This window comes from Dromiciops gliroides, chromosome 6, assembly GCF_019393635.1.
Source record: "Dromiciops gliroides isolate mDroGli1 chromosome 6, mDroGli1.pri, whole genome shotgun sequence".
Classification (NCBI taxonomy): domain Eukaryota; kingdom Metazoa; phylum Chordata; class Mammalia; order Microbiotheria; family Microbiotheriidae; genus Dromiciops; species Dromiciops gliroides.
The window spans coordinates 183,466,919-183,489,660 of NC_057866.1; the positions used below are offsets into that span (position 1 = coordinate 183,466,919).

At 37.5% G+C, this 22,742-nt stretch overlaps 1 pseudogene; it reads right to left on the bottom strand.

Annotated features, from left to right (window-relative positions):
- Nucleotides 1-14,519, bottom strand: part of LOC122732159 — a 64,693-nt pseudogene extending 50,174 nt beyond the window's left edge.
- Nucleotides 14,520-22,742: the final 8,223 nt, after the last annotated feature.

A 22,742-nucleotide genomic window follows, 5' to 3' on the forward strand; every position in this document is an offset into this window, starting at 1 on the left:
TCAATCTGGCACAGAGTAGGCATGTAATAAATGCTTATTGGTTATTAAGTATGGCAGCACCTTGTTCTCAGAATTAGAGATTGCCAAGGATTTCGGCTGAGACAGAAGATAGAGGCAATGGGCACTGGAACTGAGCGGTGTCTGGTAGAAGGCACAGTGAAACAATGTTTAGCAAAGCAGTATCTGATGCTCTGGCATCTGGCAGATTAGAGCAGAACAGAGAGTACAAAACCAGTGGAGGCGGGGAAGAGGTCCAGTGGGAGCAATGAGATGGTATCACTAGAAACTGTCGTTGGCTCTTCCTACAAGACATCAGCGACCCTACAGCTTCAGAGGCCTGAGTTGCCTTTCTCACTGTGAGCCCTCCACATATGCTTCTCCATTTGTATCCTCCATTTGTGTGTCTGTTCGTCTCAGTGATGTTGAATGTATTTGTGCATGTGTCTCAGGTTTATGGGGGAAATGTTTTTCAGGCACTTGCTTGCTATTTTTCTTGTGATATATTTAATTAAATGCTGTTGCTTTGAACTAACTGTTCCATTTGGTTGACTATTTTACAGGTAACCATACTGGTGGAAAGTTTTGAGCTACGGTTTTAGGCCTACAGAGTATCTTGTATCTTGAGGACCTGCTCCTTGTGAGTTGTGTTCCTCAGGTGAAATATAACTTATGTTATTATTTTTTTTTTTTTGGTGAGGCAGTTGGGGTTAAGTGACTTGCCCAGGGTCACACAGCTAGTAAGTATTAAGTGTCTGAGGCCATATTTGAACTCAGGTCCTCCCAAATCCAGGGCCGGTGCTTTATCCACTGTGCCACCTAGCTGCCCCAACTTATGTTATTATTATGATTATTATTTGCAGTGTTATCAATGCCCTTCTGTTTCAGGCACAGTTTCAATGATAATAAGGAAGGAATCAATACCAGAGGGAAAATAGCTAGTCAAACCTGTTTGACTTTCTTAATATCTAAAAGGAATGGAGTCCATAATTCAGTAAAAACTGACATTAAGTATTTTACATTTTTGAGTGATTATTGAATCTGTAAAGCTTTTGGGGGTTATTCAATAACCAGGACTAGAGATGGGCAGATATGCCAATTTTTAAAAATGGGAAGATATTAAATACTTCCAATCAGTGTAGCAGGCCAGTGAGCCAGCAGGCACCCACTGAATGTTGAGGTTTGTGTAGCTTATTTTCTCTAACTTGTCTGTCTTTTGTGGTTTGTCCCTCCTTGTATCCCTAGAAATATTTCCTCAACTCAGATGTTCTCTATTCAGTCTTAACTAGATAGTACTGAATTCCCTTGTCATGGTTGGCTAAGACTTAATGTTTACTCATTATTGGCCATTCCACACGTATTTGATCTCCATTGGGCCATTCTTTGGAGCTTTGGACCGACCAGTAGAGAATTTATTTTGACTTACGCTACTTGAAATTTATAAAAATCCTGTACCCTCAGTCAGTCATTTGCTTTGGATAGCTCGCTCAGAGTCCTAATCCAGCCTTTTCCCTGAGTTGGTGAATGTGCTAATAACACCTGGGTTGTTATGTATCTGAGTTCAGGCATTCTGTGGTCTAGAGGTGACTGTGGCTGATGTATTAAATGATTCAATCAACAAGTAGTTATTATCTACCTACTATATGTCAGGCACTGTGCTAGACACTGCAGAGCAGTCTTCACCCCCAAGTAATTTATATTCTTTCAGGGAGATAACATGTACACATATTCCTGTCTAGAAATTTTTTGCCTAAAGAACAGTCAGATTTGACCTGTTAGTGGTTAAGTGTAGTGGCATTTTCCTTGGGTCGATTCCAACACCTTAAGTAGTATTGACCATACTGAAGTAGCTGTTGAGACAGAGATTAATCCTTGAAAAAATCAGGTAGATTATCAAAGGAATAGTTTGTGAGCATTCAAAAATAATGAGGTAATCACTATAAGTAAGTAGGAATCTATTAAGAATTCAGAAAAAGATTTCTTGCCTGAATAAATTACAAACACCCCAAATCCCCAAACCCACCAACCAGTAGATTAAAAGATATTTCCAAAGAAGGAGAAAGTAATTTTATAACAATTACAAGCAGACTCAGAGAGGAAAAATGAATTTCTACAAGGCCTATAAAAATACTTTCCGAAAAACGGTCCTTACATGTAATTGGAAAACATAAAATACTATTTACAAAAAACAAATAACTAAATAAAAAATACCAAAAAAGATGAAACAAGAAATTAAGAAAGAAAAGTTCTGAGAGAAAAAAGTAAAAAGAATAAGTGGCTTAGGGGCAGCTAGGTGGAGCAGGGGATAGAGCACCAGCCCTGGAGTCAGGAGTACCTGAGTTCAAATCCGGCCTCAGTCACTTAACACTTACTAGCTGTGTGACCCTGGGCAAGTCACTTAACCCCAATTGCCTCACTAAAAAAAAAAAAAAAAGAATAAGTGGCTTAGAAGAAAAAATGATAAACTGACCCAAGAAATGAACTTCCTGAAAACTACTATTGCTCAAACAGAAACCAGTGACTTCATGAGAGAGCAAAAAAGTAGAACAAAATCAAAAGATTGAAAAAATAGGATAAAACATAATATAGCTTATATAAAAAACAACTGACCTAAAACACCACCTAAGGAGAGAGAATTTAAGAATTGTTGGATTTCCTGAAAACTACAATAAAAAAACTTGTATGTCATATTTCAAGAAAGCATAAATGAAAACTGCCCAGATCTATTAGAACCAGAGAGCAAAATAGAACTAGAAAGATCACCTCCGGAAGGAAACACCAAAATGAAACTGCCCAGGAAAATCACAGTCAAAATTTAAAATTCCCACATCAAAGATAAAATTCTATAAGCATGTAGAAAGAATCATTTCCAGAACACGAATCATAGTCAGGATCGCATAAAACCTGGCAGTTTCTACTATAAATGAAAAAAAGATCTAAGAGTACATTATTCCAAAAGGTAAAAAAAAACAAAACAAGGATATAGAACTGAGAATAATTTATCCTGTAATGCTGAGCATAAATTCTATAGGGAAAAACATGAACCTTAAGTGAAAGAGAAGTTTCAAACCCATCTGATGAAAAGACCAGAGCTGAGTAGGAACTTTGAAGTACAAATACAAGAGTCCAGAGAATCCTAAAAGGTAACTTTGTTTGTGAAATTGAAAGGAGCTTTATGATGATGTAGTGCTAACATTTTCAAGACCGTAATGTCTTCAAAGGATATTGATGAAGTTAAATAAGAAAAAAATATATATATTTTTGGTAGGAGAGTGGAAATTGGTTTTATTCTGAGGGTCTGAAGAGGAGAAACAGAAAGGAGGGTAAGAGGAAATATAGAAAGGAGAAAAAAGCAGGATGGAATTGCTGTTTCTCGTAACCAAAGATGTCTTTTTTAAAAAGTATATAAACATGAAGGAAAGAGAAAAGTGAAGAAAAGATGAATCTCACTTTTTCCCATAATAGACAAAGGAAGGTTGAACACACCCATTTAAACAGTTTGATGTAGAAATACATCCACCTCAACAGGGAGATAAGTGGGTACAGGGCGTGATGGAAGTAGGGGTGTTATGAGGAAGGAAATATTTGTAAGCAAATCAATTTTTTTTTTATCCTGAAGAAGGAATTAAAAGGGGGAAAAAGAAGAAAATCAAAGAACTATAATTTAAGGAGGTGACTTAGATTGCATCTTAGATAGTTAGAAAATACCTGAACCAATTGTGGTATATGAATAAATATAATAATATATGTAAATATTACTGAGCTATAAGAAATGATGAAAGAAAGATTTTAGAGAATCTTGCTAGCTTGAACTGAAACAGTAAAATGAGCAGAGTCCTGAGAAAATTTAATGCAAAGACAGCAACATTATAAAAAAACCAACAACTTTGAAAGACTTTTTATCCCTAAACAATGCAATGACTAGCCACATCTCAAGAAGACTGATGATGAAACATGTTACTCAGTACTTTACAGAGAGGTGATAGACACAAAGTACAGAGAAATACATTTTGGGACATAGGTTATATATATATATATATATATACACATACACATACATACATATATATACACACACACATACATATATATTTATATATACATATGTATTCATTTTGTTTGACTACACTTATTTGCAACAAAGATTGTTCCCCCAATATTTGACAGGCTGCCAAATAGAGAGGGGGTGTCCTTATTTTTTGTAAACTTATAGGGCATAATTCGGATACTAACTCGTGGAAAATTGAAAGCTATTCAAAACTGCCAGTCACTGGAGGTCTTCAAGAAAAACCTGGATCATAAGTTGTTGGTTAGGGTTGTTGCAAAAAAAGATTCATGGTTTAAGTAGACGTAAATGGGACTTTAGACAGACTCTGAGTGTTCTTTCAACTCCAAGATTCTCTGATTCTGAGAAATTGGATTTTAAATTAAGATGTCTGAGAAAGTATATTAAAGACAAAAGGCAATAGAAAGAGCAGAAGCCCTGAAGTCAGAAGACCTGAGTTCAAATCCCACCTCAGACACTAATATCTATGCAACCTTAGACAAATACATAATCTCTGTTTGCTTGTTTCCTCAGTTATAAGATGTAGTTGGATATGATAACTTCTTTTTTAAAAATAATAGACATTTTTATTTATAGTTTTGAGTTCCAAATTTTATACCTTTTTCCCTCCCTCTCCTCCCTCTTCCCCAAGGTGGCAAGCAATCAGATGTGGGCTATAAATGTGTTATACATGTAAAACATTGCCATATTAGTCATTTTGTATAAGAAAACTTGAGTAAAAGCAAAAAATGAAAGAAAGTGAAAAATAGCATGCTTCAGTCTATGTTCAAACAATTTCAGTTCTTTCTTTGGAGGTAAATAGTATGCTTCATCATTAGTATTTGGGGATTGTCTTGGATCATTGTATTGCTGAGAATAGTTAAGTCATTCACAGTTCTTTATCAAACAATATTGCTGTCACTGTGCACAACATTCTCTTGGTTCTGTTCACTTCACTATACAGATATGATAACTTCTAAGGATCCTTTCAGTGCTAGGTCTATGCCTCTAAACTTGACAGGTAGTCAATAAATATTTGGTTGATTGAATTGAGTCATATTTTGTTATTTCAAATACCTCCCATTTTGAAGGATTTCTGAGGGTCCAAGGCTAGTTTATTCTACACAGATTGAGTAAATGTGAAAGAAAGAATGAGACATTTATGTTTGAGTTCCTTTGGCGTCTTCTGCATTCTCCTTTTCACTTTTCACTTTTCTTTCATTGGTAGACCACACATATGAAGGCAAATGGGGAAAACTTCTATTCCTTGTTCAGTCTTTCAGTATGCAGCTGTTTAAAGTTATTAACAGAACCTTGCAGTTTGCAAAATCTAATTACCCTCTACTATGATTTCTGCAGATCATTTCCATACTAGCAATTTTATTCATCAGAAGAAGTGAGTGGAGCTCACACGGATCATGGTCACAGTGCCACTTAAATTTAATAGATCCCCATCCTTCAATATATTTGCCCACAAAACAAACAACTGGTTATATAACAAATCTGGAAGTTCGGTAGCAATTTCTTCCCCAGAAATATTATATTCTCAACTTCTCAATTCCCATCTTAATGATTTTTGATTGGCATGAATGAGAACATTAGATATTCATGGCAAAGATTGATTGCAGTGTAGAAAACACTTGAAGTTCACTTTTTTTTTGGATCAGCAAGAAAATAGTTAAAAACCATGACCTGCACAGTATCCTAGAAAAAGTTAGCACATTTTGAAAATTTACCCCCAAAGTGTTAATCTTATTAGTGTTGTTGAAAGTAACTATAGTGTGACTTTGGCTAAGTCACTTAAACTGCGTTTCTCAGTTTCCTCATCTTCTAAGGATTTTTGTTGTTCAGTCATCTCAGTGGTGTCTGACTCTTGGTGACCCCATCTGGAGTTTTCTTGGCAGGGATACTAGAATGATTTGCCATTTCCTTCTCCATAACATTTTATAGATGAGGAAACTGAGGCAAACAGGGTTAAAGTACCTTGCCTAGGATCACACAGCTAGCAAGTGTTTGAGACCAGATTTGAACTCAGGAAGATGAGTCTTTCTGAGTCCAGGCCCAGCACTTCATCCACTGAACCCCCTGGCCTCTAAAGTTTGATCGCTGCAAAAAACATCAAAATAATAAAGTTTCTTCTAGCTTGAAATCTATGATTCTGTGATCCCATGAAGTGTCACCTTCGACACACATGTAGCTGTGTGACCTTAGGCAAGTCATTTAACCTCTATAAGAAAATAACTTTGCAGAGGAAGTGCCTATCTGCATTGGTTGAGGGAGCTTTCTCATCTGGGAGTTTTTTATATTATTTGAAAGTATAGATTCTATCCCGATTACTATTCTTTTAGCTTCTTGCTCTTTCAGGGATTTTAAAGAATTACTGTACCTTGAGCCTGAAAAAAATATAAGATAAAAAGGTATGGGCAAAGTCTAAAGATATTGAGACATGAATGTGATAGAATATGGTTGCACAGTAAGAAATGATGAATATGAAGAATTCAGTGAAGCATGGGAAGACTCCAATGAACCGATACCGAATGAAGTAAGCAGAACTAGGAAAACAACACACACCAAGAGAACCCATACACAGTGATCGCAACAATGGAAAGGGAAATGGGCAGGGGGGTGGAGAAGAAAGTCCTCCATTAAATGTTGTACAATTCTAATGATTCTAGAAAAGAGATGATTAAATCTACCTCATTCCTTTTTGTTGCTTTAATTAATTGACTAGGGAACCTCCCTTAGATATTTGACCACATTTTGCTATGGCAATGATCTTGAACCCAAAGGGCAAAAGACAATAAGACCTGGTCCTTAATTCAACAAGCATTTTTCTTTTTTAGGGCAGTGAGGGTTGAGTGACTTGCTCAGGGTCACACAGCTAGTAAGTGTCAAGTGTCCGAGGCCGGATTTGAACTCAGGTCCTCCTGACTCCAGGGCCGGTGCTTTATCCACTGTACCACCAAGCTGCCCCTCAATAAGCATTTGTACTATGTATAAGGTGCTGGGCTGGGTACTATTAATATTCTCCCTCAAAGACCTTCTCAATCCAGCCCAAAAAGGATTTATTTATTTCAATGTATTTATTTTATAGAATTTATTTAATTTTTAAAAGAAGGAAATTTCAGCAAAACTAACCAATATATCAAAAAGTATGACATATAATGCAGTGTTCCACACCCATAGTCCAATAACTCTTCAAAGAAGCAAGGTGAGACATTTTCTCCTATCTTTTCTTTAAGACCAAGCTAGTCATAATTTTGCCCCACCATTTCTCATTGTTTTGTTCTTTCCATTTATGATGTTATAGTCATTGTCCCTAGAGGCTCGGTGGTACAATAGATGGAGTGGCTAGCCTAAAGATGGGAAGACCTGTGTTCAAATGCAGCCTCAGACATTTTCTGGCTGTCTGACCTTGGGCAAGACATTTAACCTGTATTAGACTCAGTTCCCTCAACTTTAAAAATGGGGATAATAACAATATTGATCTGGCAGGGTTGTTGAGAGGATCAAATGAGATCATAGTTATACAGCACTTAGTTCATTGCCTGGCCCATAATAGACAGTACATAAATATTTATCCTCTTCTGTCCCTTCATTGTATATATTATTTTCATTGTTCTACTTACTTTACTTTGTATTAGTTCATATAGACTTTTTTATGCTTCTCTATATTTTTTAATGTTAAAATTAAATTTACTTTTAAAATTCTGAACTTAAATACTAAATACAATGAATATTTTAATATGCATAGCTAAATATAAAAGACTAAACATGAAACTGTAAACTATTATGTACAGCTTGCTTTTCTTTTAAAATATCTGTATTCATTGCATTCAGCTTTTCTTTTTTAGACATTTTTATTTTTGTCTTTTTTTCATATCACCATAATTTTCCTAAATGTCCTTCTCCCTTTCCCTTTTAGATATCATATATATCTCATATAACCAATACCATTTTTTAAAATAAAAAACTAGACAAAAATTGGCATAACTGATCAATACATCAAAAAAGTACAAAAATATGTACAATGTACAAAACTCATGGACCTCTCATCTCTGCAAAGGAATGGGGTTGGGGTATCTTGTTATAGCTCTTCTTTTGAGCCATACTTGATGTTTCTTTTTTTTCATATAATTTTGCAACATTTACTTTTTTTCCATAATTCTTTCTGTTTATATTGTTTCGGTCATTTCATGTAGTTTTCTTGGTTCTGATTACTTCAATCTGTATCAATTCATATAGATTTTTCCATGCTTCTCTCCATCATATTTGTCAATTCTTATAGTAGAGTAATATTCTATTACATTCATATGCCCCACTTTCTTTACCCTTTCCCCAATAGATGGGTCTCTACTTTGTTTTTAATTCTTTACTATCACAAAAACATGTTATTGTAAATGTTTGGGTGTACATGGGGTCTTTCTTATAATGTTTTCTTTTTTTGGATTTCTAACTCAAAAGTTATGGGCATTTTTGTCACTTTATTTGCATAACTTTTCCAGAATAGTTGTACTGATTCGCAGCTCCACCAACCATGCATTGGGTGGGTTATCTTCCCATAATTCCTCTAAGATTCTCATCTTCTCTAATTTGCAAAGTGTGAGGTAAATCTCAGGGTTGTTTAAATTTGCACTCTTATTATTAATGATCTGTAGCATTCTTTCATTTAGTTGTTAATAGTTTGCAATTCTTTTAAGGATTGTTTGTTCATATCATTTGAACACATATCTATTGGGCAATGGCTTTTGGTCTTATAGATTCCTGCTCACTGTTTATATAATTTGAATACCAAACCCTTATTAGAGAAATTTGATGGGGAAAAAATTTTCCTCATTCAAAGGCTTCCCTTCTTATCCTAGGTGCATTAATTTTGTTTGTGCAGAAGCTTTTCAGTTTCATTTAATCAAAGTTACACACTTTACTTTCTCTAATCAACTCTAACCTTTGTTTAGTTAAGAATAAATCCCCTATTCATAACTGTAAGAGGTATATTATTCACTTCTCTTCTAATATTTTTATAGCATGAGCTTTACTATTAAAGTCACATATCTATTTAGAATGTATTGTGGGGGCAACTAGGTGGTGCAGTGGATAGAGCACCGGCCCTGGAGTCAGGAGTACCTGAGTTCAAATCCGGCCTCAGACATTTAACACTTACTAGCTGTGTGACCCTGGGCAAGTCACTTAACCCCAATTGCCTCACTAAAAAAAAAAAAAAGAAAAAAAAAAAAGAATGTATTGTGGAATATGATGTAACATATTGGTCTAATTTCTGCCATAGTACTTTGCAGTTTTCCTAAGAAATTTATGTTTTCTGGTTTATCAACACTGGGTTTCATTGTTTCTTACTTTCCCTTGTCTAGTATGTTCCATTGATTTATCTCTCTGTTTTTTAACCAATATCAGATAATTTTGATGAATGCTGCTTTATCATATAGTTTGAGGTTTAGAAACACGATTACTTACCATTGTTGTTGTTGTTTGTCCTGTTTTTGAAGAGGACCGTGACATGGGGTGATGCCATGACTTGCACTGAAATGGATTTAAGTGAGGGAGGGCTGTGCAAGGTCACCAATCTCAGTTTCTCCTCCAGAGCCATCTAGGTCCAGTGGCAAGATATATATGAGGATGACTGGAGATGGCACCATATGTATAAGGAAGTTGGAGTTAAGTGACTTGCCCAGGGTCACACAGCTAGTAAGTGTCTGAGGTGAGATTTGAACTCAGGTCCTCCTGACTCCAAGGTCAGTGCTTTATCCACTGCACCACCTACCTGCCCAATTCTTTATCCTTAATTCTTATTGGTATTTATGATTTCCTTTGATAGTCTAATTCTTTGATTATTTTTTATTTTTTAAATGAATTTTTTATTGAGTTAATTATGATATCCCTTTGATAGTTTGATTGGTAAAACATTAAAACTGTAACTTAACTTTATGTTGTCACAACTCCATCATGAGCATTGAATATTCCTCCAGTGACTTAAGTTGTTCCTAAATTAAGAAGCTCTTTGTAACTGAATCTTACAAGTACCCAGATATTTAATGAATTTTGTAGTTATTTGGATAGGAATTTCCCTTTGTTATTCCCTCTTAGATTTTGTCTCTTAGATTTCATAGAGAAATAGCAATCATTTTTTGAGGGTTTATATTTTATTTCCAGTACTTTGCTACCACATAAAAAGCTGCTTTAGAGATTTTAGTGTATATTATCCCCATCTCCTTTTTTAAAATTTTAACCTCCTGCCTAACAGTAGAATCTCTGAGTCAAAAGTTATGGATATTTTAGTCACTTTCTTCACATAATTCCAACTTCATTTCCAGAGTGGTTGGAACATTTTGCAACTCCATGAATATGTTAGTGTGCCTATCTTTCCATAACCCCTCTAACATGGACTATTTCCATCTTGTGTCAAAACATTTAACCGGTCAGTATCCCAGGCAATTCTCTAATATGATAAATTGCAGAACAAGTGTAATTTGCATTGGTAGAGGAAGTATCTCTCTACTAATGAAATTACACATTCAACCCATCTTCCCCTTCTCCCCTCATATACATATATATGTGTATATATATACACATATAAATGTATACACATCCATATATACATGCATAGATATATTCCCCCCCCAAAAAAATACATAAAGCCCCATGAATACAAAAACAAAACAGTCCATCTTCAAGAAGCTTACATTCTACAGTGGGGATAAAATATGTAAATAGATGATCCCCGCCAGAGCTTTTTCTGAGAAACCTTGAGGATCACTAGGTTTACCTTTGTCAAGATAATGGAATGTGATAGATGAGATTTGGCAGATACTCAGGAGCCCACCTGAGTGGATTACTGGCTGATTTGACTGGATTAGTGGTTGACTAGATTCTAAGCACATCTGGCTGGTACTTGAGAGTACTTAAGAAAGCATGGTTCTCAGAATCTAAAAAAACTTTGAACTTCCTGCCCAATCAACCAACCAACTTGAAGAACCTCCCCATTCTGGGAGGGGACAGGAAGGAGGAAAGGGGAGCCTGTGTGAAGAGCACTATCTTTTTGGTTTCTGACTTGGTGGTGACAGCAGGGAAAGACAGAGGAGCTGAGGAAAGATAGGACTGTGAGGTTGTAAGAATTCTGTTCTCGATCTTTCTCTTTCTTTATTTCAATAAACCCTTAAAAATCTAAACTTGTTTTATCAGTGATTTTAGTCAGTTTCCCCCAAAACTGGGGGAACGGATTAGAACCCACATTTAGAATTTTAAATTACACACCTTCAAGTACTAAAGGGAATACAAGACTGAAAGAGTGTAGGAAACCAACATGGGAGTAAATCTATTCCCTTTCCTTCTTCCTTTGTAAGGATCTTACGTAGCTCCCCCGTGTGTTATAGTATTGAAAACAATAAAGTTGTAACACTCAGGAAAACCAGGTGACAAACATTTTTTAAATTTAAGAAAAATTAATACATCTATAGGCATCTTTTTTTTTAAATATCACCTAAATTTTTTTCTCTGTGCCTCTTCCCAGAGAGCCATCTCTCATTACAAAGATTTTTTTTTTTTAAGGAAAAAGAGAAAGGAAAAAAAAATCAGCAAAACCAATTAGTACATCAAAAGAAATGTGACATTATATGCAATGTTCCACATCTAGGAACCCTCCTTCCTCACTTCTGAAAAGGAGTGGGAGGAGGTATGTTTCTACATGGTAAAAATGAAACAACACATTTTAATATTAAATTACTTTTTTCCCACTGAACAAAAAATTATTATCTTTTCCTCCCACCGATTGCTACCATTGGGGAAAAAAAATAAAAATAAAACCCTTGTAACAAAAATGCAGAGCGAAGCAAAACAACTTGGCTGTGTCATTTATATGTATCATATATATACACACATATATGTGTATATGTATGCACACATATAAATATGTGTATTGTATAGTATATGTATAAATTGAAATATAAATATAAATATATATACATATATATATATATGAATATTACATTCTGCACTTAAATCCATCACTTCTCTGTCAGGAGGAAGGTAGTGTGTTTCATTATGGGTCCTTTAATCATGGTTAGGTATTGCATTATTCAATATTCTTAGAGCTTCCAAAGTTGTTTACATTTGCAGTGTTGTTATTGTGTAAATTATTCTCTTAGTTCTGCTCATTTCACTGCATCATTTCATACAAGTTGGTAACAAACATTTTATACATATATCTATATCTTTGATATATACATGTTTTGCTATCATAATTTTACTGTAATAATTGCTATACTCCACCCATCATTGAAGCATATGGCCATATAGACAATGACTGCAAGTGAGAACATGCCTGGATCTGGGAGCATCCCAGCTTGTGTGAGAACTAAATTGAGCGCTACTACACCCTACAGTACTGTAATTACCAAATTAATCAGGTTTGATTAAACTCACTGTACTGAATAGGGAATTAGGTATTAATTAGAGAGTAGATTGCATTTCCCTAAAAGACTTCCAGGCCATCTTCTGATTGAGTTAGAAAACAGAACCAAGATGTCACTAACAGAAGGATGAGTCAGTTTTTGATGTAAGGGTCCTATCATTTGATTCAATAATTCAGGGACTGCTCTGAGGATGCCAGACATCAGGGTAGTCGGTAAGGGAGTGCTTGGGCTGCTTCCCTCAGCTTCTTCATCTATAAAATGGTGAGAGTGATAGCATCTACCTCCCAGATTTGTTGTAAGATAATAATTGTAATGTGCTTAGCTTAGTGACTGGCACATAGTAGGCGCTATGGAAATGTTAGCTATTATTATCATTATTATTGGGCTGGGAGTGGGTGGGGCAGAATGAATGAATTTTAAAAAATTTGCTGAGCATTTATAGACAGTTCTTGTTTTACGTAAATTCACATTATACAAATTTTCCTTTATGTAAAGAATTCTGAAAGACATGGGAAGATTTAACAGAAACATGTATGAAAAGAGCTCAGGGGGAAAAGCTTGCCCACAATTCATTCCCAGTTTTTATGCATTTGACAAAGATGAAATGTTCAAAGAAGAGCATAACAAGATTTTAACATGAGAATTGGAGCTAGAAGCAGATGAGAATGATGTGAAGGATTTGATAGAGTCTCATGGAGAAGAATTGTTGAATGAGGATTCGATTGAGCTACTAGCAGCAAAAATTGCAGAATAAGAGAGAGAAACTTCAGAATCCAAGGTTTAAACAAAAATGTTCACAAGAAAACAGTTGGCAAAAGCATTTCATCATTTGAATGAATTTTTTTTTCTTGTATTAAAAAGACAGATCCAGGGGCAGCTAGGTGGCACAGTGGATAGAGCACCGGCCCTGGAGTCAGGAGTACCTGAGTTCAAATCTGGCCTCAGACACTTAACACTTACTAGCTGTGTGACCCTGGGCAAGTCACTTAACCCCAATTGCCTCACTTTAAAAAAAAAGATAGATCCAAATACTTCAATATTTTTACAAGTTCAAAGACTAGTTAAAGATAATATTACTTTGCAGTGGATAAAGCACTGGCCCTGGATTCAGGAGGACCTGAGTTCAAATCCGGCCTCAGACATTTGACACTTACTAGCTGTGTGACCTGGGCAAGTCACTTAATCCTCATTGCCCCACCAAAAAAGAAAAAAAGATAATATTGCTTGCTATAATCAGATATGTGAAGGAAAAAGAAAGCCACCGTCCAAACATCTCTTCATAGTTTCATTGAAAAATAAGTCTAGCAGCCAACCATTAGTGATAAAGGCTAGGTGCAGTGGGTGGGGAAGCGGTAACATCCTGCACACCTATGTTAACTTTGCTTTATAGTACTATGCATGCTTTATCATTAACTTTACCTTTCATAATTCTGTTTATTATCAGGGTAAAGTACTCAATATATCTCCATTTTAGTACATTTCATGACTTGTGTAAAGGTATCATTTTGTATATTCCTTTGTATAGGCTATGTAAAGTGGATGGGTAGGGGCAAATTCCCATTAAGTAAAAACGTCTTTACTAAAGGTCTGTGGAAGATCCACTTACTGAAAATGAGAATTGTCTGTACTATGTTCCAAACCTCCTGCAGAGGGTGCATTTGTACAAAAGTCAGCGCCCTTAGGGAACTTATGTTGCAATAGGGGAGACAACACACAAAGGGATTTAGTGGCCAGGAAGGGCCATTTTTTGGTCTTCAAAGTTGCAAGGAAACTCATCTACAGATTGGCACATAGAGGCAATGACTTGTTCATTGTCACAATAGTAAGTTTTAAGGATTTTTGCGTAATGGACCCCTTTGGCAGCCTGGTGGAGTGTATGGACCCCTGCTCAGATTAATGTCTTTAAAAGCAAAAAATAAAATACATAGGATGACAAGGCTAAATGGCTGCTGGAGATGCTGAGGAGCATACCTCCAGGAGAATCTGGACATGCTTCGAAGAGACCCTGGCCCACACGTAGTAGACATTCTCTGGTTCTCGTCGGCTAACCCCATGGTGACTGGGAGGCTCTTTGGTTGATAATGTAAAACTGAGGCAACAAAGCTCTTGAGGGAATTTAGTTCTCTCTTTCCTCAAAAGGAGATTACTGGAGGATGTAAAGGCAAGTTCTCAAGATTTAAATTCCCCATTTTCCCAAATGGGAAGAAAACCAGAAGAAGACAATGCCTGTGAAATTAAAGAAAGGTGTTTTTATTAAACAGGGAAGTAAAGCTTATGTTGACAGCCCACCAAGTAATAATGGGGAGAGTTTACACATCTTTTGAACAAAGGAAGTTAAGGAATTTGGGGGAAAGGTGGGCTTAGGAAGGAATGAATCAGTGAGCCCCATGCCCCAAGGGGAAGAGGGTGTAAATTCCAGGTCTTAAGGATGTGGCCTTTGATACACAAATCAGAAGGCGTCCTTGGTGATAAACAGTTCATAGTTCAAGGCTTGATAAGGAGTTGTCTCCAAAAACAGGATAATTCTGAGAGTCCCCTAACCAAAGGGAGTCTCTGGAGAGAAGGTTGTTTTCCAAAATCTTTGAAGATAGGGATGTCTCTTGAAGGTCCATAAACCACCAAATGGCTCAGGATCTGCTTCAAAGCTGGTATGAGCTTAAGTGGCTTCAGAGTTGCTGATTTTCTGCACATTCAACTAGCTAGGTTTACTCTTGGTCACTGCAAAGGATTGTTGGTATGTCAGTCATTAACAGCCAATCCTCACAGTTCTTCTGGTTACCTGGATAATTGGAGGGGGGGTGGGTCAAGCAAATCGAGGTATCCATTTTTGCAGTTGTAGAGGCAATTGGAAAGGGCTTGGTTGACTCCAGCCATCTCTCTTTCCTTTGTCCTCTCAGCTGTTCTGTTCTCTCCTGGCAGAGAGATAATAGTGTAGATGGAGAGTTCTTGAGGCTTTCTCCCTTCTGAGGGAGATAGAGGTTGTTTCCTAACCATAATAATTACTGATATCCCCATACTTTTATACTTGATATCCCGTAGACATCTCAAATTCAGCTTATCTATAACAGAACTTACCTTTCCCCCAAATCCCACTCCTCTTCTATACTTTGTCATTTTTGTCTGGGGCACTGCCATCTCTCCAATCACTCGTTCACTGCCTTGACGTCCTTTTCAGCTTTTCACCCCACACATCCAGGCATTTGCCAAATGTTGTCAGTGTTACCTCCACACCTTTCCTATTATTCCCCTTCTCTCTACTCACAGAGCCACGACCCTAATTCAGTGCTTCATTAATGCTGACCTGGACCATTGCAATCTCTTTATAACTGGTCTCCCTGCTTTAAGTTCTCCCCATCTTCAATCAGTCCTCTGTTCAATTCTGAAGTGATAATCCCAAAGCACAGGTGGCTCCTTCTAGGATCAAATACAAACTCCTCTGTTGGCATTCAAAGCTCTTCTCAATCTGCCTCTAGTCTTCATTTTGAGCCTTTACTCCCATTCACCTATTCTGCAAATTAGACAAACTGGCTTTCTTGCCATTCCTCACACATGACACTCTACCTCCAGTTTAGGTGACTTTGAACAGGCTATTCCTTGTACCTGGAATGTACTAGCTCCACACAGATTTCTCAGTACCTTTCAAATGTCATCTCAAGTGCTACCTTTTTTTGTTTGTTTGTTTGGTTTTTTTTGCTGGGCAATGAGGGTTGAGTGACTTGCCCAGGGTCACACAGCTAGTAAGTGTCAAGTGTTTGAGGCTGGATTTGCACTCAGCTACTCCTGAATCCAGGGCTGGTGCTTTATCCACTGTGCCACCTAGCTGCCCCCAAATGCTACCTTTTGCATGGAGCCTTTCCTATTACCCCCAGCTACCAGTGCCCTTCTTCCCCTCCCAAAATTAACTTATATTTATTTAATAGACATAATACATATACACATAAATGTGTGTGTAAATCTCTATCTCTATCTTCATTTCCATTCCCATCTCCATCTCTATCTCTATCTCTATCTCTATCTCTATCTCTATCTCTATCTCCACATCCCTATACATATATCTATATATCTCTATCTATGTCCATATCTCTATCCATCCATCCATCAATTGATCTATCTATCTGTCATCTATCTATCTATCTGCATTATCTCCCCTGAGTAAGATCCTTGAGAACTGGGACTATTTAATTTTTGTCCTTACATCACTTGTCCCTGGAACACAGGAGGTGCTTAATAAATGCTGAATACACTAATTTGAAATTTTCAAAGTTACGTTATCTCATTTGAGTAACCTTGTGGGGCTGGTTTTACAGCTATTATTTGTCTAGACCTTTGATTTCATTAGCTTAGTAAGCATTCTGTGTGCAAAGTCCCTTCACCAGAGGCAGATTGCCAACTCATTTGCAATTTTAAATCTTCCTGGAGGGGGGGGGGTATCTGGAGGTTGAATGACTTGCCCATGTTCCCATATTTAATAAGTGTCAGAGTCAGTATTTGAACCAGAATCACAAACTTTGAGAGTTGGAACATATTTCAGTGGCCACTTTGTCCAACCCATAAACAAAAGGAATCCCTACTTTATCCAATAAGTGATCTTCCATTCTTTCCTTAAAGACCTCCCAAGAGGTAAAAGTCTTCCCAACTCCCAGTCCAGAACAATCTCCATTAAAACCATACCATTTTCCATTTGCAATTCACATTTATGCACCGCTTATAAGTGTATATGTTCCCTCCCAAAACCCCCCAGAGAGAGCTAAGTATACTTTCCCCATTTGATGAAGCCTTAGAAAAGTGAGTTGCCCTTAGTCGCATGTTGTTATTGTTCCTCTTTTGTTCTCAAAGAGGACCAATGACATCACCAGGACACTGTCTTGACCTGTGAGTGAAGTGGATTTGAGTGAGGCAGAGCAGTGCAAAGTCTTCAGTCTCACTCTCTCTTCTAGAGTCATGGGAGTCCAGTGGCAAGACCAAGGTCATGATGACTGGCCATGGCCCAGGATATAGTGGGTGACCTTAGTCTTTATGAATATGATTTTTATAAATTATTATTTTTCCCAGGTCTCAGTTTGTCTGAGGCCATGCCCATTCAATGCCTAAGGACTAAGTAAGAATTGAGATAAAAGATGGCCCAATTTACCATCACAAAGATGTCAGTCTGGGAGAGGAAGATCCTCAGAGTTTCTGGTTAGGACAGAAAAAAACCTGCCATTTACACTCATTTTAAGCCATCAGAATCTAAAAAAACAAGTCACAGAGGCTTGGACTGGGCCTCTTGTTAGCCATTCAGTGAAAGCCAGAATGTTTTGGAGTTGAAGGGGGTAGTCAGGCAGCTCCATTTAAAACACAATGGGCTTTTTTTTAAAAAAGCCTGTTTTTTGAGATTTATATATTTCAAGAAATCAAAAATGAAAACTGCACAGAACAAAAAGTAAATGGTTTCAGCTTTTTTTCTCTATGCACTACATGGTGCTGCCTCACGTTATTCTAACAAACCGTGCTTAGTACCTGACACACAGTAAGTGCTTACTAAATGCTTGTTGACTAGCTACATCATAGGTAGCCTTTCAAGGCCCAGGCACTTCATGTTTTTAATTTCATAGCCTGGAACAGCAAAGGACACTGCTACCACACGCCCCTAGAGAGGTTCCACAGGGTGAGCTACCATCCTAGCCATCCCCCCTCCCCAGAGCCATATTTTGTAGTCTTAAACAGAAGACTTCTCCAAGTTGCAGCCAAGAACACAGGAAACCAGTGCCAGCCAGCAACATATTTCTGGCATCGAAATCATGCTTGGTAATTGAACGACCAAGAACATTTCAAGAGGGTATTTTGTTCTCAAAGGAATACATCTGGTGTGGAAATGCCTTCCTTTTCCTGACCTGAAGCCTTTGGGTACATCAGCTATTTCTTTAGGAGACAATCGTCTTTCTCTCAGGCATACTTTATGTGGCAGCTTCTAAAATGAACCTTTTTTTTTTTTTTTTTACAAACAACAGCTTCCCAGGGATTGTATATGGCCAATCACAAATACATATGCTGCTGACATGGTAAAGACCTTCGCTGGAGAAAAACGAGATCTCAGCTCTGGATTCTATTTCCAGTCTGAGTCTTGATGTATGTGTGACCTAGACCAATTGCTTTATGTCCCTGGGCTTTGGGCTCTCTATATAAAAAGAAAAATTGACACTTTGCCACAGGGTGGCAGTAAGGGTTAATGAAATATTATTGATAGCTTGCTTTGACTTGGGGGTGTGGTAGGGGAGAGAGAGGCCCTTTGTACAGACTGTATTATCCTCATCTGCAAGGCAAAATATAGAATTATAAATAAAAAGCAGGTATGTAAATAGTTTTTATTTGTTCTATTTCATATTCATAGGATGGTTGTAAAGTCCATTATCTACAAGGAAGCATTAAAAGCCTAATGTCTTTTAGAAAAGCTGAAGAAATAGCAGAAGGGAAACAGACCACATAGCTCCAAATACTTGTCAGGCCTATCCACTAGTCAATCACCAACCTTTGCATTTCAGTTTTGGGGAAAGAACAGATGCTGATTTCATGTCAAAGCTGACCTGAGATGGTAGACCTTTTTTTTTTTTTTTTGAAAAGGATGATAAGAAACCTAGATTCATATTTATAACAAAATAATACTTGTCCAAAGATTCTTAGAACAGGATTTGAAGGCCGGGCATTGTCATGGATCTCTGGTTATTGTCTGGAGCAAAACTCAAATGTACTATGATCAAAGAATCACAAGTTTAGAGATTTTTTTAAAAAGTGTAGGCTTCATGTAGCCTGGTCCCCTCATTTTAAAGATGAATAGTAAATGGCAAAGTTGTGATTTGAACTCAGGACCCAAGACTCTGATTTTTTTTAAATTAAGAAATTATTTTCTCTCCCACCTTTCACCCCTCATTGAAAAAAAAGGGAAAAAGAAAACCTTTGTAACAAATATGAATAGTCAAGAAAAACAAATTCCCATATTTTCCAGTCATGTCTGAGGCTTTGTGACCCCATTTGGGGCTTTCTTGGAAAAGATACTAGAACAGTTTGTCATATCCTTCTCCAGCTCATTTTACAAATGAGGAAACTGAGGCAAACAGGGTTAAGTGATATGCCTAGGGTCACACATCTAGTAAGTATCTGAGGCCATATTTGAAATCAGCAAGATGTCTTCCTGACTCCATGCTTGGCACTCTATCCATTGCACCACCTAGCTGCCATTTCCCATATTGGCCATGTCCAAAAATTCGCCTCATCCTGTGTCTTGAATCCATTATCTAAGTCAGTTACATCAGGAAGCATTTATTAACGCGGCTGGTGTAGAAATTTGTTTTGCATGATTGTACATATTGGTAATAGGTTTGTTTTTATTGCTTTCTCAATAGATGGGGGAACTAGAGGGGGAAGGAAAGAGTTTGGAACTGAAAATAAAATAAAATTGAATAAAACAAACAAACAAAAACAAAGAAAGCGTTTATTAAGTGCCTGCTGTATGTCAGGTCTTGTGCTAAGCAGTAGGGATACAAAGAAAGAAAAAACCACAGTCCTTGCTCCCAAGAGCTCACGAATCTTATCCAAGACTCCATGTTGAAACATTTGCTGCTATGATACATCTCTGTTTCCTCCTCCCCCTCTTCCCCACACTCCTCCAGCTCCCAAGCAAACTCTGCATCAGGATGGCTTCATCTGTGCCTTGATTAGCATGATTAAGGGCCCACTTGAGCTGATGTCTCTGGCATTGCACAAATCAGCTCTGAACCAGATAAATACAAGGAAACTGCCAAGGGCAATTCCAAAAATTTTCAGTTTCTGGGACAGGGGGCTGAGGAAGGGAAAGAAGGGAAGAGGTAGATGAGAATGTAGAGCAAAAATGAGAGAGAGGGCCAGAGCAAGACTGAAAGAGAACTTTTCACTTCTGTTACTTTTTATTTTAAATTAAATTTTATTATATTTTCTAGGTTATAATTTTATAATAAAATCTAGAGGGCAGCTAGGTGGTGCAGTGGATAAAGCACTGGCCTTGGATTCAGGAGGACCTGAGTTCAGGTCCAGCCTCAGACACTTGACACTTACTAGCTGTGTGACCCTGGGTAAGTCCACTTAACCCCCATTGCCCTGAAAAAAAGAAAAAAGAAAACCTAGAACTACAAATAATAACTTACCATAAAGTTGAACATACAATTTTCAGCCATTTCCAGATCATACTGCCTCCACCCAATCCCACTAGAATCTTTTGTCCTCTGCCTCTGAAAGGTGAAACCTTAATCTTATCTTGCTGCGACTCAAGCCTCTATATCAATTTCTGACAATTCCAAAAAATGAGATTTTATTTTCCCCCCAGTTCCATGTAAAGACAAATTTTAACATTTATTTATAAAAATGTTGAGTTTCAAATTTAATTTCCAATGACTTAAGTCAGAGCAGGGGTGCCTCACTTTTGTATTTGTATTCTCAGTGAATTAATTAATAGGCATTTATTAATGCCCTTTGCAGGAATACAAAAACACAAGTGAGATTCTACAATATGTTCACAGATAAGTAAATTTTTTAAAAGTGTGTATTTGTGTATTTACATACACACTCGCACAAAATAAATATGAAGTTATGAGGCCAGCTAGGTGGCGCAGTGGTTACAGTATCAGGCCAGGAGTCTGGAAGGCCTGAGTTCAAATTCAGCCCTGGGCAACTCACCCAACCTCTTTGCCTCAGTTTCCTCTGCTATAAAATGCAGATAATAATAGCACCTACTTGCAAGGGTTGTTGGATCAAGTGAGAAAATAGTGTTTAGCACAGTGCCTGGCACATAGTAAATTCTACATAAATGTTAGTTACTACTATTACTACAACAATGGCAATGATGATGATGTAACTAACAACAGCAAATCAGGAAAGGCCTTGCTCCCCAGTTTCTATCACAGTGTATAGAACTCATATACTAGAAACTTAATAAATGAATGTCTTCAATCTATCAACAATTCTAATAAGTGCCTACTATGTACACTGGAATACAAAGACAAAAATTAAACAGTCCCTTTCCTCAAGGAACTTATACTCTGTTGGGTAGATAATATGTATGCATATAACATGGTGAGGGCTGTCCCACATACATGGTATGGGGTGTATTTTTTTGTGGCTTGGAGGGATACAGAAACAATTTGGCTAGCGTTTTCTCCTGCCTACCCTCCCAGAAAAGACTATTTTCTGCCAGGAGGGGAAGTCAGGAGAACAAGGGCCTGAGTCTGCCACTCTTCTTCCTGAGAAATAGGTACTGGGCTAGAATTATAGTTTGCTTATCCCTTAAATATTGTTGGTCTAGGGGATCAGGATCTCTGATTACAGATATCTTCTGATAATTATTGGGAGGAAGCAGGACCTTAAGTTTTATGTCCAAGGCTTGACCCCTTTCCCACCAGATACCACAATGAACACACAGAGCACTTAGCCAAAAAAAACCAATTTATCCAAATTAGGAGCAAAACAGAAATCCGAGAAGGTAAGTACCAGATGCTACAGAATGAAGGGGCTTTCCCACTGGAATCAAGACAACTCAACTCAACCAAGAGAGATTGTCCTAGATCTCATCCAAGGGGAAACTCCCCACAGTATCTAGTGTAGCAAGCCGGGACAGGGAGATGACGGAAACCACCAGCTATTCTTGTGTCTTCTCAGAGTCCTTTCCTTCAGCAACCTGTCATGAGGTTGGTGCCATCCATCTTCTCTCTCCAGGCTGGAAGCCCAAAGCACTGGAAGTGACTACAGAACCCAAAGCTACTCTGGATCTTGACAAATTGGAAGAAAATTGAAGAGCTGTCCTCTCTCCCCCTCTTACCAACTCCTCCTAGATCCTTACTCAGGGCAGGCCATTCATCTCCGTCAGTAAGGAGAGAGGCTCATACCAGTGGGCGTTGGGATTGGGGTTACTTATGTTCAAAAAAGATATAAAGTAATGTGCTTTTTGGAGTGATGGGTGGGCTCTGACAGATCTGAGGGAGATCAGGAAAGGCATTGTGTAAAAAATAACATTTATACAGCTTTGAAGGAAACTAGGGATTCTAAGAGGTAGAAGGTATGTTTATTGATTGATTGCCCATAGAACCCAGGTCTTCCTGTCATTATCTCTCTTCACTACTCTGCTGCCTCAGGTATGAAAAGGGAACACAGGATGCTAGGGGGAAGTGGAAGGAACTTTAGAGATCATCCAATGCCACCCTTTCGTTTTATAGATGAGAAAACTGAGTTCCAGAGAAATTAAATGAGTTGACCAAAGTCACACAGGTGTTCCG